This window comes from Panthera leo, chromosome C1 (genome assembly GCF_018350215.1).
Source record: "Panthera leo isolate Ple1 chromosome C1, P.leo_Ple1_pat1.1, whole genome shotgun sequence".
In the NCBI taxonomy this organism is placed as follows: Eukaryota; Metazoa; Chordata; class Mammalia; order Carnivora; family Felidae; genus Panthera; species Panthera leo.
In genome coordinates this window covers 159,145,831-159,162,193 of record NC_056686.1, presented here as the reverse complement: position 1 = coordinate 159,162,193, position 16,363 = coordinate 159,145,831, and the positions used below count along the sequence as shown (strand labels likewise).

The following is a 16,363-nucleotide window of genomic DNA, read 5'->3' as shown; positions in this document are numbered from 1 at the left end:
AGCCTGCTTGGGGTATGGAGTCTGATAGCTGTGTGAATGAGGCAACACATGTAACCTCTTTGAGCCTCGTCTCCCACATCTGTGAAATGGTGATAAAGATGCTTGTCCTGCCTCCTTCCCTTACTTATTGTATTATTGTAAGGATGAGTTGTAAAAGTGAATGTGAGAGCTTTTTGTAAATTATAAAACCTATGCAGATATTATTGTTATAGTAATTCTCAGGTTTTCGACCAGAGTAAAACTCTAATGAATTAGCCTTATAGTCAGATTAGGTGTTGCATGCCTTTACTTATTTAATTATATAATAAGATGAAATCATTTGAATTTAACATGCTTTTTATGGTATGTTTTCTCACAGTACTTTAGTTTTTATGATGTTTTTCTTTGGTGTAACAAAGGAAGGCATTGTTTTCATCTGTAATTGTTTCCTTCAGGTGGCAGTTTGAGGAAATGGTTTCCAAGCTCTTCGCTGAAATTAGCTATATAGAGAATACAAAAGTGTATCCCTGTGATTTGTGAAATTGTCTCTGTAGGACACAGACCCTCTTGTCCTGGAGTGGAGCTGGCCAGCAGAGGGTGCACAAGCTTTCCCAGGAGCTGGCTTCAAAGGCTAGGCTGGGCAGACCTGACTGGTGCCATCTGTGTTTGCTGTCTGATGATTAAGAAGTACTATAAATGAAAAGGTTCTGGCACACCAAAAACACAGTTACCAAATGGAAAGAGAGAGCAGTCTTAATGTCACTTAGCAATGTGGCAAGTACCTGCCATAGTTGGTGAGTAGGAAGTTTCTAATAATTGGAGTTTGGTCTTCTAGCATGGGTTATTTGTTTTCCACCTCCTCCTGATACTCTTTGCCTTTTCCAATAATTTCTTTCTCTTTCTGGATTCTTTGCCCTTACCGTCTGAGCATCTGCAGTTGTTGGCCTTATGTGGTCTAACAAATTGAAGTCTTTTAAAAGTGATCTTTCGGGGCGCCTGGGTGGCTCAGTCGGTTAAGCGTCCGACTTCAGCTCAGGTCACGATCTCGTGGTCCATGAGTTCGAGCCCCGTGTTGGGCTCTGTGCTGACAGCTCAGAGCCTGGAGCCTGCTTCTGATTCTGTGTCTCCCTCTCTCTCTGCCCCTCCCCCATTCATGCTCTGTCTCTCTCTGTCTCAAAAATAAATAAACGTTAAAAATTAAAACAAAACAAAACAAAACAAAACAAAACCCAAACTGATCTTTCTCTGAACTTCTATGGCCCTAGGGTAAATGGGTCCTGGATCCAACTGTCTACAGCACCCTGTCTGGGTCCCCTTACCAAGGCTCTCACAGGTTCCATGGCATCTTTTCCTCCATGTAAATGGGTGACTGTTAGAAAAAAGACTTTGAGACTTTTCAAGTGTTACTATTACTACTGCCCATACCATCTTTTTTTCCTTCCTTCCCAAGCACGGATCCTCTACCTGTGGATATTGTGTAGAGTTTATATACATAGCGATTGTAAAAATATTTTCATAAGTTTCCTGAATATAAAGGTTATTTGAGTTTACTTAAAAAGAAAAAGAACATTTGAAATGTGTGAAGAAGAAAATAGAAGGAACTCCTTGAGCGTTTCAATCAGAGAAAACTAAATTCTTCCAGACTTTTCCTATACATATGTATATTTGTTATTATATATATTAATTTTTAAAAATGAGATCTTACTAAAGGTACGATTTTGTACCCTATTTTTTCCCCCACCTAAAAAAATCATGGACTTCTTTCCATATCAGTAAATTTAGGTTTATAAGCAATATTTTTGCAGGCTCCACACAGTCAGCACAGAGCCCGATGCAGGGCTCTATCTCATAAGCCATGAGATCATGACGTGAGCTGAAATCAAGAGCCAGATGCTCAACCCACTGAGCCACCCAGGAGTCCCTAAGTAACATTTTTAAGTAGCTACATGATTTTCCCTTACATGGATATACAGTAATTCAGTCAGTTTTCTGAAGATGACTATTTAGATGGTGTACAGTTTTTCAGGATAATGTACAACAGTGCTGTGACAAATGCTTAATATATTCTTCTGGTTACATTCTTAGGATATAATTCTAGAAATTGAATTTTCCATCAAATTTATTCTTCAAGAATTTTCATATGGGGGCGCCTGGGTGGCTCAGTCGGTTAAATGTTTGACTTCGGCTCAGGTCATGATCTTGTGATTTGTGGGTTCAGGCCCCACATCGGGCTCTATGCTGACAGTGCAGAGTCTGCTTCGGGTTCTGTGTCTCCCTTTCTTTATGCCCTTCCCCGCTTGTGCTTGCTTCTTCTTTCCCTCTTTCTCTCTTCCTCTCTCAAAAATAAATAAACATTAAAAAATTTAGACAAAAAAGAATTTTCATTTGTATTGACAGAGTTTCCTCAGAAAAGGTTTCTCAATGCAGTCTCCCCTGACAGTGTGTGAGTATGCTTGTTTTTCTATACCACTGATCACAACATTTCACTTTGCCAAAATGATAAGTCAAATACTTAATTAAGCCATCATGCTCTTTTTAAATTTTTTTAAATGTTTTTATTTATTTTTGAAGGAGAGAGAGAGACAGAGCATGAGCAGGGGAGGAGCAGAGACAGAGGGAGACACAGAATCAGAAGCAGGCTCCATCCGGGCTCTAAGCGGTCAGCACAGAGCCCAATGCGGGGCTCGAACTCATGAACTGTGAGATCATGACCTGAGCCGAAGTCAGACGCTTAACTGACTGAGCCACCCAGGTGCCCCCATCATGCTCTTTTTTAAAAAAAGTAGTGGTCCTGCCATTCTCCTGGTCACCCCAGAAAATTAAGCCAAAAGGCAGCAGTTCTCCAACTGTTTGGTCTCAGGACTCCTTGACACTGAAAAATTATACCCCCAAGAGCTTTTATTTATATGGATCATAGCTGTCAATGTTTACTATGTTAGAAATTAAACCAAAGAAAAATGCAAATATTTATTAAGTCATTTAAAATAACAGTAATAAACCCACTACATATTAGCATGAATACCATTTTTATTAAAAATATTTTCCAAAAGAAACAAATTAATGAGAAGAATGGCATAGCTTTACATTTTTGCAAATCTCCTTAATATCTGGCCTCTAAGAGAAGATGACCAGATTCTTTTTTTTTTTTTAAGTATACTTAACACATAGTGTTATATTAGTTTCAGATGTACAACATATTGATTTAACAATATGTACATTACTCAGTGCTCACTGTGATAAGTCACTGTCTGTTACCATGTGATGTTATTATGATAGTATTGGCTATATTTCTTACACTGTACTTTTTGTCTCTGCAACTTATTTTAAGACTGAAAGTTTGTACCTCTTAATCCTCTCACCTGTTACACTGGATTCTTATGTTTGCTTCTGTATTGAGTCTGGTGATTTGTTGTTCTCTTTTAGATATGTGAAGAAAAGCTGATCTCACAGAGAAATGTGAGTAGTTAGAAAGAGGAGGAGTACTTTAATAGTCTCTTAGGATGAATGTGAATCCTCTTCTTTGATATTATACTAAATTCCAATAAGTGGTAGTTTCTTTTTTTTTTTTTAATTTTTTTTTTTAACGTTTATTTATTTTTGAGACAGAGAGAGACAGAGCATGAACGGGGGAGGGTCAGAGAGAGGGAGACACAGAATCTGAAACGGGCTCCAGGCTCTGAGCTGTCAGCACAGAGCCTGACGCGGGGCTCGAACTCACGGACCGCAAGATCGTGACCTGAGCCGAAGTCGGCCGCTTAACCGACTGAGCCACCCAGGCGCCCCAGTGGTAGTTTCTTAAAGGTGAATTGCAATATAATACTTGAAACCATATCAGTGTACTTCTCTTACTCTGTTACATTAAAATCCATTGATCGTCTTGCACTTTGAATGGATCTTTTACCCATGTATGATTTTGTGATACCGTATGTGTCATCTGGAAAATATTGGTTCACTGAGTTGTGCATGTCTTCCAAACGTTGACACATTTTATTATACCATGTCAAAAATACCTTATTCTCCTCAGAACAGTGTTGAAGTGTCAGAAAGCTGTTAAGCTAAGCATGGTGGACACAAGTTTTCTAGAATTCTAACTTTTTGCTTAAACGCTTGAATTTTATTAATGGCGACAAATGGTGTCAGTTGTTTTCCTGCCAGGCTTACTTAGTTTTTGAGAAAATGCCAAAGTACAAATGGTGTTCCATGAAAACAATTGTTTCGCTTCATCAAGGATATGCCGAAGTGAAGCAGACTTTTTTTTTTCTCCTGTTGATGCATGGTTGGTGAAGAAAATAGTCACCTGCAGTACAGTTTGGTGCCACTGCCTTGATTCAGACTAAGGTGCCAGCAGTTTTATCCACCATTGCCTGTGCATCATCAGTGCACCTGTCACCACTGTAAAAAAAGACAAAGAATATGTTGATATTATTAGGAAAAGAATTTTGACCTTTTGTGGACCCCCTTAAAGTGTTTTGGGCCCCTAGGGATCCCTGGATCACACTCTGAGAACCTCTAGTCCAAGGTAATCAGAGGAACCCATTCTCTTTTCAGAGACTGATTTAGAGATAGTTTGTGACTCTCAATTCTGGCCAGAGAAATCCGAGAGCAAGCCTGTTGAGGAGCTTGTGAGATAATTTCTCCATCCCTAAAAAAAGACGTAAGAAAGAAATAGTCCTTTTCTTCCTCTGGATGTTGCTGTGTCAGTGTGATGCCTGGAGCTGCAGCAGCCACGTCGTAACTGGCAAAGGGAACGAGCCTTAGGGTGAAGGTGATGCTCAAAGAGCAGGATGGAGAAATGGCAAGAGCGTGGGTCCTTGATGACATCCTTGAACTAAAGATGAAACCACACCTAGAACTGGCCCAACCTCTGGACTTCCAGTCACGAGAGATATTTTTCTCTCATTATATAAGCCAAGATCTTCTGTTACTTGCCGTTGAAAGCACCCCCCAAAGACATTTTTCGTTAGTGTGATGAATATTTTTAAGTGTTTGGTGGCCATTTGCATTTTTTTGGTGAATGTTTGTTGATGGCATTAGCACATTTTCTACTTAGGAGGTCATTTCTAAGTATTTTCTAAGTGTTCCTTATAGATCAATAGTACATTGTAGTGTTTTGCAGTATCTCCACTGGAGTCTTTTGTAGCATATCTTCCCATAAGTTTTTATACACAATGTATTAGTCTTTTTCTTTCATTTTTAACTTTTTAGCTTTGGCGTCATGTTCAAAAGAGTCTTTTCTACCCTACTTTTTAGTAAGCACATATATTTTTTAGGCCTATTAAGGAGTATTTTTTACATTACCTGGAATTTATTTTGGTGTTAGATATAGCATTGGCATATAAATTTATTATTTCCAAATACGTAGGCCATTTTCTTTTTCTTTTTCTTTTTTAAAGATTTTATTGATTTATTTATATTTTATTTATTTATTTTTTAGTAGTCTCTACACTCAACATGGGGCTTGAATTCACGATCCAGAGACCAAGAGTTGCATGCTGTACTGACTGAGCCAGCCAGGCACCTCCCCTAAAGATTTTATTTTTTTAAGTAATCTCGATACCCAACATGGGGTTTGAACCTACAATCACGAGATCAAGAGTCCCATGCTTCACCGACTGAGCCAGCCAGGCACCCCTTCCTTTCTCTCTCTCTCTCTCTTCCTTTCTTCTTCCTCTCTCTCTCTCTCTTTCCCTTTCTTTCTTTCTTTCTTTCTTTCTTTCTCTCTTTCTTTCTTTTCTTTCTTCTACACCCAAGTTGGGGCTTGGACCCACCACACCCAAGATCCAGAGTCACAGGTTGCACCAGCTGAGCCAGCCAGGCTCCCTGGTAGCCCATGTTCTTCAAACACTTTTTTGAATAGTCCAACCATAACCTACTGATTTGAAATACTAGCTTTATTACAAATAGAATTCTTACATGCATTTTGACTAGTTTCTGGATTATCTATTCTTTTTCAGTGCTTTGACTATATATCCTAGCACTAGAGACATGGCTAAGTATACACATACTTGATGTATAGTGTACTCTAATGTCTGGAAAAATGAGTACTTCCCTACCCCCCTTTCCCCGATGCCACCGCAGCTAGCATCACTATTTCCCTTCCAGTATTTTCCTGGCACTTTCTGCATGTGTCTTCTTCCAGATAAACTTTTAAATTATTTGTTTAAGCTTCTCAAAAACATTTTTGGAATTTTGAATGAATTTCTTTAATTTTATGGATGATTTTGGTGAGAATTTACATTTTTACAATATTAATCTTCAGCTTCAGAAACCCATGTACCGTCTTCCTGTTTATTAAAATTATCTTCCATGCCCCTCTGTAGAGTTGTATAGCTCTCTTCATATCAGTTCTATACATTTCTGGCTAAGTTTATTCCTGCGTATTTCATATTATGTTTGTTATAATCATAAGAGGAACCTTATCCCCTGTATGTTTTCTATTTTGCTATTGATGTTAAAAAAAACATTCAGCTTATATTTCCAGATAGTTTTGGCTTCTTAAAAAAGAATAAGCACACAGGATACTATCATTTGTGTTAGTACAGTATATACTGTGTGAACTTGATTTATGAGGTATGACTGTTTAAGGCTGTTTAAGGAAACAGAACATACCAGAAGCTAGATCTCAATGAATATGATCTTTCTAAGCTGGTTATGTTATAGCAACAAGAACAACAACTTACTGTAAAAAAAAATTAAGGGTATTATCCTCAAGCAAAAAGTTTGCCACCACTGAGGATATGAAAAAAAATTAATAGGCCTGCTATGAGGACATTATCTGAAAATAAAATTTCAAAGATGTTTATTATTGGAATAAATGGTAATCTCTCAAAGTGACTTACTTGAAGGGTCAACACTTATTTTGATGTCCACATCTAGTTTTTAGTTAAACAACATCACTTTTAGACACACCTTATGTTATCAGGTGGCAAAAAAATGGCTGACAAGTTTTATGTGTTTTGTTGTTGTTTTAAAAGAATCATATTGTTTTTGTATTAAATAAGATTCATGTTGCCCCAGGCATTATGGATTGGCAGTGTTTCAGCTGTTGGGAAAATGAAATTTGCCAGTTTTCTAAGATCATTTAAAATAAACAAATTTCTTTTCATCCACATTATGGATTTAAAAAGCATGTGTGGGCTAGTCTTGTATCTTAATCACCATTTAAAATGTTTCTATAGAACATATGGTTCTAGGGCGCATGGGTTGCTCAGGTCAGGGGCTTAGGTCAGGATCTCACGATTGGTAGGATCGAGCTCCAGGTCAGGCTTGTGCTGATAGCATGGAGCCTGCTTGGGATTCTGTCTGTCTGTCTGTCTGTCTCTCTCTCTCTCCTCCCCCCACCCTGTCCCCTGTGCCCACATGTACATGTGCTCTCTCTCTCTCTCTCTCTCTCAAAATAAACTTAAAAAAAAAAAAAAAAGAAAATGTAGTTCTGAGCTTTTAACAGCTGACTTACAGATAATATTAGAAATAAGACCTTTTATAGATTGAAGATCACAAAGGTTTCTCTACATGATGTGATCGAGGTTAAATATATAATTCTTTCTTGGGACTCCTGGCTGGCTCATTCAGTAGAGCATGTGACTTTGATCTTGGGGTTGTGAGTTCAACCCCCATGTTAGGTGTAGAGATTACTTAAAAATAAGTCTTTAAAAATATTTTATATATACATATATAACATTATGTATGTATGTATGCATCTATCTATACATATATATATAATGTTCTTAAGCAACTTGCTATGGCATTATTATTCATGGGCTTTAAAAAATAATTCCTAAATTTATTGATTTTTTTTTAGTTTATATAATTTCTTGGAATAAGGTTTATTGTATGTTTAGGTAAAGAGTGTTTGTATCCTTTATTTCTTTGGGTGAGGAGTCTGGCTCCAAGTCAGAATCCTATGTGTGATGTTTCAGGCCTGACCATAGGCAATTACAAGATTTTCCTGGAAGGCCTCATGGGAAGAGCTACCATTCCCACACAAGAATTGGGGTACAGCCAGTGCATTGCAGTTTTCTGGAGTGATTGCAGTCAAGGCTCCCCTGGGCAGTCATGCTCAATAATGAGGACTGCTGCTGAGATACCTTCTCCACTTTGGTGGCTCAGTACTATTCCCCTCTTAGCTCTTCTTCCCCCAGCCCCACTCCCCTTTGCCCATGGATCCATAAAAAGGCAGGAGACAATTTCCCCCATCTGTGCTGCATCTACGTGATCCTTACCGAGTGCCATTCCGCAGGGAAAAATGGAATGCTGGAGAGCTGGTGCCTCTCGTTGCCTCTTGCTTACACCGTTGCAGTAAGTAAAAGGCTCGACTGTTAATTTCAGTTTGGCTGGTTGTCCTAATTTACCATTTCAGTACCTGATTGCTCAACAGTAGGAGGTGGGAATGGTGTTCCTAATAATTTACTAATTTTTCATCTGATAGATTTTTTCCTTTTCAAACTTTAAGGGGTGCCATTTATTTTTGTTTAATTTTATTTAAATGCAAGTTAGTTAACATACAGTGTAATAATGATTTCAGGAGTAGAATTTAGTGACTGATTCATCACTTACATGTAACACCCAATGTTCATCCCAACAAGTGCCATATAGAAATGTTTCTGGAATTCACTGAATAATAATTTGACTTTATATTTGTGAGGTATGATGTATTTTATAACGTTCTGTGCAAGAACTTTGTAACTTAGGAATTATCTCCATTTTGCAAATGAGCCAATAGGTTCAGGCCCAGTAAGTGACTTTTCTAAAAGTCATGATAATAGATGGTTGGACCAGGACTTGAACTTGAGGCTTATTATATTCTTAGTTTAGCACTTTCTACTCTGCTTCCCTACTTCATTGTTAAATTAGTCTTACCTTCTTGGGAAGTTGGGACGACTTTAGGGCTGTTTAAACTAAGAAGTATAGTGCAAGGCTTGATTCTGTGGTGTTCATGAAGCCTTCTGGAAGTTATAAGTTAATGATAATGACAGTAATATCAGCTAAAGTTTACTGAGCACTTACCATGTATCCAGCACTACATTACATATATATTTTACATAGATCACCTTCTGTGACCTTCCTATATCTTAGAATACTCTTATTAGCCACCTTTGAGTAAATTAACAAAGTATCCCATCAGAGGTTGTGTGGTAGCCGGTGGCAGAGCCTGCACTCAACTTAGTCCAAACCCTTTGCCTCTCCACTTGAAACTGCTTTCCAAGAAGACTTGAGGTGATTCTGTCCTACTTTGCAATATTTCAGCTATTAAAGAGGAATAAGAGGGGCTCCTGGGTGGCTCAGTCGGTTAAGTGTCTGACTTCAGCTCAGGTCATGATTTCGCGTTGGTGAGTTTGAGCCCCTGGTTGGGAACTGCACTGACATTGCAGAGCCTGCTTGGGATTCTATCTCTCCCTCGTTCTCTGTGCCTGTCCCACTCTCTCTCTCAAAATAAATAAACTTAAAAAAAAAAAAAGGAATAAGAGAATTCTCTGGAACAGAATCTCCTAATACAGTATTTCTCAATGTTGAAAAATGTATAAACCTCCATTTAAAGGGGAAAAAATTCTCAGATCTCTGGGTTGACTTAAATTGACATATTGTTATACAAATCTAGGTAAAAGTCCTTGTGCATAGAGCTCTTTTTCAACTATAAAATCAAAATAAGTATAAATACCATCACAAGGCCAATAAAATTCAAATTAACAGCATGATGTGACTGCTGATGTGTTACCAAAACTAAATTGCAGCTCTCATTATTAATTAGGTACTGACCTCCTCCACGTAGGTTCACTTGACTTCAGCCCATCTTTGCTATCACGTGCTGTGTATCTTCTCAATTCCCTTACCACTTTTCTCAATTTGAGATACTGCAGAATCTTTTGCGGTGGGCTATATACTCAGACGCTTCATTTCCATATTATATCTGTGCTGCTTGTTGCCAACAAGATCATAAATGCAAACCCAGGCACTGAAATCAAGTAGCAGTTATACCTTTGCTCCTATTGATTTTGTTTTTAGATTGTCATAATAAAAACACGATTTAAAAAATTGTCATAGGACCTCAGTTTGACAAACCCAGTTTGCTTGTTTGTTTTTAATTCTTTTAAGTCATCTCTATACCAACGCACAACCCCGAGATCAAGAGTCACATGCTCTACTGACTGAGCCAGCCACGCACCCCAAACCCTGTTTTAATAGGTGTGTCCAGTAGGAGATTTTTCCTGAAGAGCAAGGAATGGAGATCTGTTGTAATGACCTTCAGAAGGTTAAAATGAGGTGGTGGATGGCCATCATGTTTTTAGCTCCTGTCCATGCTAAAGTTTCTCTTTCATGGGTGTTTATAACCTTGTGGTTCTTTCTAGCCACATATAAGAGCTTCTCTCATTGAAAGCAGGATTTCCTTCCCATTGTTACAGTGTTACTGTTTTTGTTACTAGGTGACATGGGTTAATAAACTCAGAAGGCCTCATTATTAACCCATACATTCTATCTCTCTTCCCCTTCTTTTTCTTTTCTTCTCTTTTCTTTTCTTTTCTTTTCTTTCCTAAAAGAAAATAAAATCTTTTGTAAGATTTTATTTTTAAGTAATCTCTACACCCAACATGGGGCTCTGATTTATAACCCTGAGATCAAGAGTTGCATGCTTCATCAGGTGCCCCCCCTTTCCCTTATTTCTGTTTAACCCAGACTTAAGCCCCGTGAAGTCCATCAGCTGCACCCCACCCTCACCCCTCCTTCTCCTCTATCCTCTTTATTTTTTTATTTCTGGTCATTTTGGGCTTATTTCATGGTCATCAGTTCTATTCACCCTCAATTCCACTGTCCTAAGTCACTACTACTTTCTGTACTACCAGCCTGGACAGGCCTAATCTAGATAAAAACAAATATATTGCCCCCAGACTGCCAGGTGGTAGAGGAAATCATATAACTGCTTTACCAGGTTACTTTTTTTTTTTTTTTTTTAAGAGAGAGAGAGAAAGAGAGAGTTCAAGCGGGGAGAGGGGCAGAGGGAGAGAGAGAGTCTTGAGCAGGCTGCAAGCTCAGCCTGGAGCCCAACACAGGGCTCAATCCCATGACCCTGGGATCATGATCTGAGCCAAAATCAAGACTGGGATGCTCAACTGACTAAGCCACCCAAGTGCCCCACTATCAGGTTACTTTTGGTTACAGATAACAGAAAGCTCAGATTGGCTTAAATAATTGAGGGAATGTATTGGCTTAATAACTGAAAAAGCCAGAGGTGGGACAGGCTTCAAATGAAACTTAATCCAGCTACTTAACAATGGCATCTAACTTCTTTTTATCTTTCAATTTTTCTTTCAGAGTTAGTTTCACCCTAAAGTTGTACCATCCTGAGGCCAGACCAAGATGGCTTTTGTTATGTACTGAATTGTGTCTCCCCAACTCTGCCCCAATTCATGTGTTGAAGCCCCAACCCCCAGTGTGACTGTTGGAGATAGGGCCTTTATCGAGGTAATAATAGTTAAGTGAGATCATAATGGTGGGGCCCTAATCCAATAAAACTGTGTCCTGGGGTGCTTGGGTGGCTCAGTTAAGCATCCAGTTTCAACCACAGGTCATGATCTTTCCATTCCTGAGTTTGAACCTCCTGTCTGGCTCCATGCTGACAGCTCAGAGCCTGGATGGAGCCTGTTTCAGATTCTGTATCTCCCTCTGTCTCTTCCCCTCCCCCACTTGTGTTCTGTCTCTCTCTCTCTCTCTCTCTCAAAAATAAATAAACATTTAAAAAAAATTAAAAACAAACAACTGTGTCCTTATAAGAAGAGAGACACTAGAGAGACATCTCTTTCCCCAAACATGCATGGAGGACACAGCTGTCTACAGGCCAGCAAGAGATACCTCACCAGAACCTCACCAATTCTGATACCACCTTGATACTGAACTTCTGGCTGCCAGAACTGTGAGAAAATAAATTTCTACTTTTTAAACCATCCAGTCCTTGGCATTTTGTTAAGGCAGCCTGAGCTAACTAGTAACAGCTTTCAGCAGCTACAGGGCATCATGTTTCCTCTTTCATCCATAACAGGTACGAGAAACCATCTTTGTCCTAAAATCTCTGGCAGTAGACCTAAGGTGCACTCTGTTGGACAAGTTTAGTCACATGCTTACCTCTAAACCAATCACTATACCCACAGGTTTGGAATGTGGCTGATTGGCTTAGCATAGATTGAACAGTTCACCTCTAGTTTCAGCCAGGTCTCGTGTGGCTTCTCTACAAACTCAAAGATTTCAAATACACAAGCTATTTATTAGTGGGGAGTGAGTGCTCAGGAGGCCACCAATAAATGATCACTAATGTGAGTCACAACTTCAGATGGACCAATTAGCTGTTAACATTCCTTTACTCAAATGTTGTTAGTTTTCTTTTCCATTTTTTTCTGTTCCTCCTTTTCTCAAGTTCCCTACCTTGCAGCCTCTTCACAAAGAGAGCATCAGGGATTCGGGTGGGGGGTGCCTGGTGGCTCGGTAGGTTAAGCATCTGACTCTGCTCAGATCATGATCTCATGGTCATGAGATCAAGCCCCACATCGGGTTCTATGCTGGACATGTGCCCTGCTTAAGATTCTTGCTCTCCCTCTGCCCTTCACCCCAACTTACTCTCGCTCTCTCAAAAAAAAAAACAAAAACAATTTTTTTTTAAAGTTATTAAGAAGAGAGTATTGGGAAGGGACTCACTGAATAATTTTCCCTTCCACCACAAACTCACCTGTTCTCACTCATCAGAGGATGAGATTGTTCTTGACATCTTACATAGTTAACATGTTTTTGGTGTACTTAATTCCCCACCCTTCCTCCCACTTCTTGAAATTTGTTTGTCAACCATCCATCTCTTTCCAGTATTTTCATTCTGTTTTTTTTTTTCAATATTAGGTTTTCTCTCATTCTACAAAGATACTCAAGATTCTCTGCATCTTAACAAATAACTCTTCTTTGATCTAGGTGACACCTCAAGATTTAGCCAAGTTCTCTCTTTTCCTTTCCACCGCCTATCAGACTCATCTCTATTCACTACCTCCCCTACTCATATTGACCTACTTATCCCTCAACTCTGCCTTCTGCTGGCACAGCCAGGATCAAAACACTTTGATAAAGGTCATCATTGATCTCTGCTTCCAAAACCTGTTATTTTTAGTTTCTTTTAGTGTTCTTTAGTATTTGATCACAGAAGCTGATTCTTCTTCCTGTACCCGTCTCCTAAGTGTTGTATTACTATGAGTTCCATCTGTCTCATTTTTTCTCTTGGTCAATTCATCATGACTTCAGCCACCACCTGGAAACCAGTGATCAGTCTCCCAAATCTACATCTCTAGTGCCTACCAGCTACCTAAATTCATATTGCAATACCCATTTAAATATATTGTGGGATCCTTAAAATTTGTTATGTGCAAACAATCTATCTTCTCTTCTCTACCACTGTCCCACCATTGTCATAACCTTTTTTCTGAATTCTGTCGTGAATAGTCTCATCCTCTACCCAGCTACCCAAGCCAGAAGTTGTGTTTCATGTTTGGCTTCATCCTGCTTTCACATCTAGTCATTAAAAAAACAAACAAACAAACAAACAAAAAAAACAAAAAAAAACTATTGATTCTGACTCTAAAATATGTCTTGACTTGGCCCCTTCCTTGATTTTCATGCTACTGTCTTCTCTAGCTCCCATGATCTCTGACAAATTCTTATTGTGTGGAGCCCTCATTTAATCAGTTCTGTGTAGGAGTGGTTCTCAACCATTGATGTGCACCAGGATCATATATGAAGATTTTAAAAACTATACATGCAAAGGGGCTCCTGGGTGGCTCAGTCAGTTAAGTGTCCAACTTTGGTAGTTTGGTAGTATAAAACCATCATTATAGTCTTTATAGAATACAAATCTGGTCATGTTGCTCACCTTGTTTAAAACTCTTCAGTTGTTGTCAATGCCTTTAGAAAAACATTGAAACTGCTTAATTTGGTAGAAAGATTCCTATCTAGCTCCGGCCTAAATTTCCAGCCTTATAAACACCTCCCACCCCTACCCCCACCCCCTGTCTGCCCTTCACATCATAGACTGTAAGCATACAAAGTTAATTCTTTTAAATAAACTTTTCATTTTAGAACAGTTTTAGATTTATAGAAAAATTGTGAAAATAGCATAGCTACCATATATTCCATACCAAGTTTCTCCTATTATTAACATCTTATATTAGTATGGTATATTAGTCGCAATTAATGAACCAGTGTCAATACATTACTGTTTACAGTAAAGTACATAGTTTACTTGGATTTTCTTAGTTTTCACCTAATATCCTTTTTCTGTTCCAGAATCTCAGTCAGGACACCACATTGCATTTAGTTGTCATGTCTCCTTAGGTTCCTCTTGGCCCTTACAGTTTCTGAGATTAACTTTTTTTTTTTTTTTTTTTTAATGTTTACTTTGGGAGAGAAATAGAGCATGAGCAGGGGAAGGGCAGAGAGGAAAAGAGAGAATCCTAAACGGGCTCTGCCAGTGCAAAGCCCAACACAGGGCTCAATCCCACAAACCGTGAGATCATGACATGAGCCAAAATCAAGAGTCCAATGCTTAACCAACTAAACCACACAGGCACCCTTCAGATTACCTTGTTTTTTTTGATAACCTTGATGGTTTTGAAGAGTACTATCAGGTATTTTAAAGAATGTTCCTCAAATGAGGTTTGTCTGATGTTTTTCTTACGATTAGACTGGGGTTATGGGTTTGGGGAGAGGAAGAAGAACACAGAGGCAAAGTGCCATTCTCATTACATCATGTCAAGAATACATACTATCGACACACCTAGGTGGCTCAGTCAGTTCAGTGTCTGACTCTTGATTCTGGCTCAGGTCATGATTTCGTGGTTTGTGGAACTGAGCCCCAAGTCAGGCTCTGTGCTAACAGCATGGAGCTTACTTGGGATTCTCTCTCTCCCTCTCTCTCTCTGCCCCTCCCCACTCATTCTCCCTCTTTCTCTCTCTCTCTCTTTCTCTCTCTCTCTCTCTCTCTTTCTCTTCCTCTCTCTCCCAAAATAAACATTAAAAAAAGAATACATACTATCAACATGACATCACTGTTGATGTTAACTTTGATTACCTGAGTTAGTGTTTGTCAGGTTTCTCTACTTCAGAGTTAACTTTCTCCCCCTTTCCATACTGTACTCTTTTTTAAAAAATAGTTTTATTTATTTTTGAGAGAGAGACAGAGTGTGAGTGGGAGAGGGGGCAGAGAGAGAGGGAGACACAGGATCCAAAGCAGGCTCCGGGCTCTGAGCTGTCAGCACAGAGCCCGACACGGGGCTCGAACTTGGGAACCTCGAGATCCTGACCTGAGCTGAAGTCGGACGCTTACCCAACTGAGCCACCCAGGTGCCCCTCCATACTGTACTCTTTAGAAGGAAGTCACTCTGTGCAGCCTGCACTTAAGGAATGAGAAGTTATGGTCCACCCCTTGAGGATGGAGTATCTACATAAGTTATTTGGAATTCTTCTGCATGGGAAATTTGTCTCCTTTCCTTCATTTATTTATTTAATCAATCATTTGTATCCATATGGACATATGGATATTTATTTTATTTGGGGGTTATAACCCAAACTATTTTGTTGCTCATAGTGTTTCAGCTTTGGCCCCATTAGGAGCTCTTTCAGTTGGCTCACATGTCCCTTTAACATACCTCTTTCATTGTGGGGTTTGGGGGTTTGTTTGTTTTATTTTATTTTTGAGCACTTCCTTACTTTCTGGCACTTATTAGATGCTCCAAACTCATCTTGTATATTCCTTGCCCCAGTCCTAGCATCAGTCATTTCTCCAAGGAGCATTAGTTCCTTTTATTAGAGAATAGTAGTAGAAACCAAGATCTGGGTGCTTCATGTGCTTGTTGCTACTGGGATGTGGTTACTTCTAGGCCTTCTCAGCCAGCAGAGTAAGGAAATATATGTATATATCCTAACTTGCTAACATGTATATACATATCTACAAATATTTCTATATGTGACATCTGTATTTATATAAAGCTGTACATGAGTTCATACTGATAATTCCATTTCTAATCCATTACCACATGTATCATTCCAAGCTTCTTCCCTTTGTTTGTAACCTTCCATTCCCAGTGAGAAAACTGGTTCCCACCATCTACTATTTTTTTTCTTAATTGTTCAATTCCAGTGTGTTTTTATAGTGCTTTCAGAATTGTTAACCCTTTTTCAGCTGGATTACAGTGCTTATTATACTTCTTGCCTTTAGTTTTAAAGACTAATTCATTTTCAAAGTTACCTTATTAGCATCTTTTTCCAAATTAATTTTTATTTCCTGAATGTACCATATGCTTTCACACTTTTTTGTCTTTAATTGTGCCAGGCCCTCTGCCTGAAATGTCCTGGCTTTTATCCT

At 38.9% G+C, this 16,363-nt stretch overlaps 1 protein-coding gene across 10 annotated transcripts in view; it reads left to right on the top strand.

The window, feature by feature from the left end:
• The window catches only part of METTL8 (methyltransferase 8, methylcytidine), a 99,429-nt gene that overhangs the window by 13,109 nt on the left and 69,957 nt on the right, over positions 1 to 16,363 (top strand). For 8 of the 10 annotated variants that reach the window (XM_042949115.1, XM_042949114.1, XM_042949113.1 and 5 more), the window contains exons 1-2: positions 2,377 to 2,422; positions 3,403 to 3,435. The exons of 1 other annotated variant lie outside the window; for it this stretch is intronic. The gene's annotated coding sequence lies outside the window, so the exon portion shown is untranslated. Of the gene's footprint in view, positions 1 to 533; positions 774 to 2,376; positions 2,423 to 3,402; positions 3,436 to 16,363 lie in introns of those variants that run through there. One more of the 10 variants, XM_042949118.1, reaches the window with a different exon arrangement.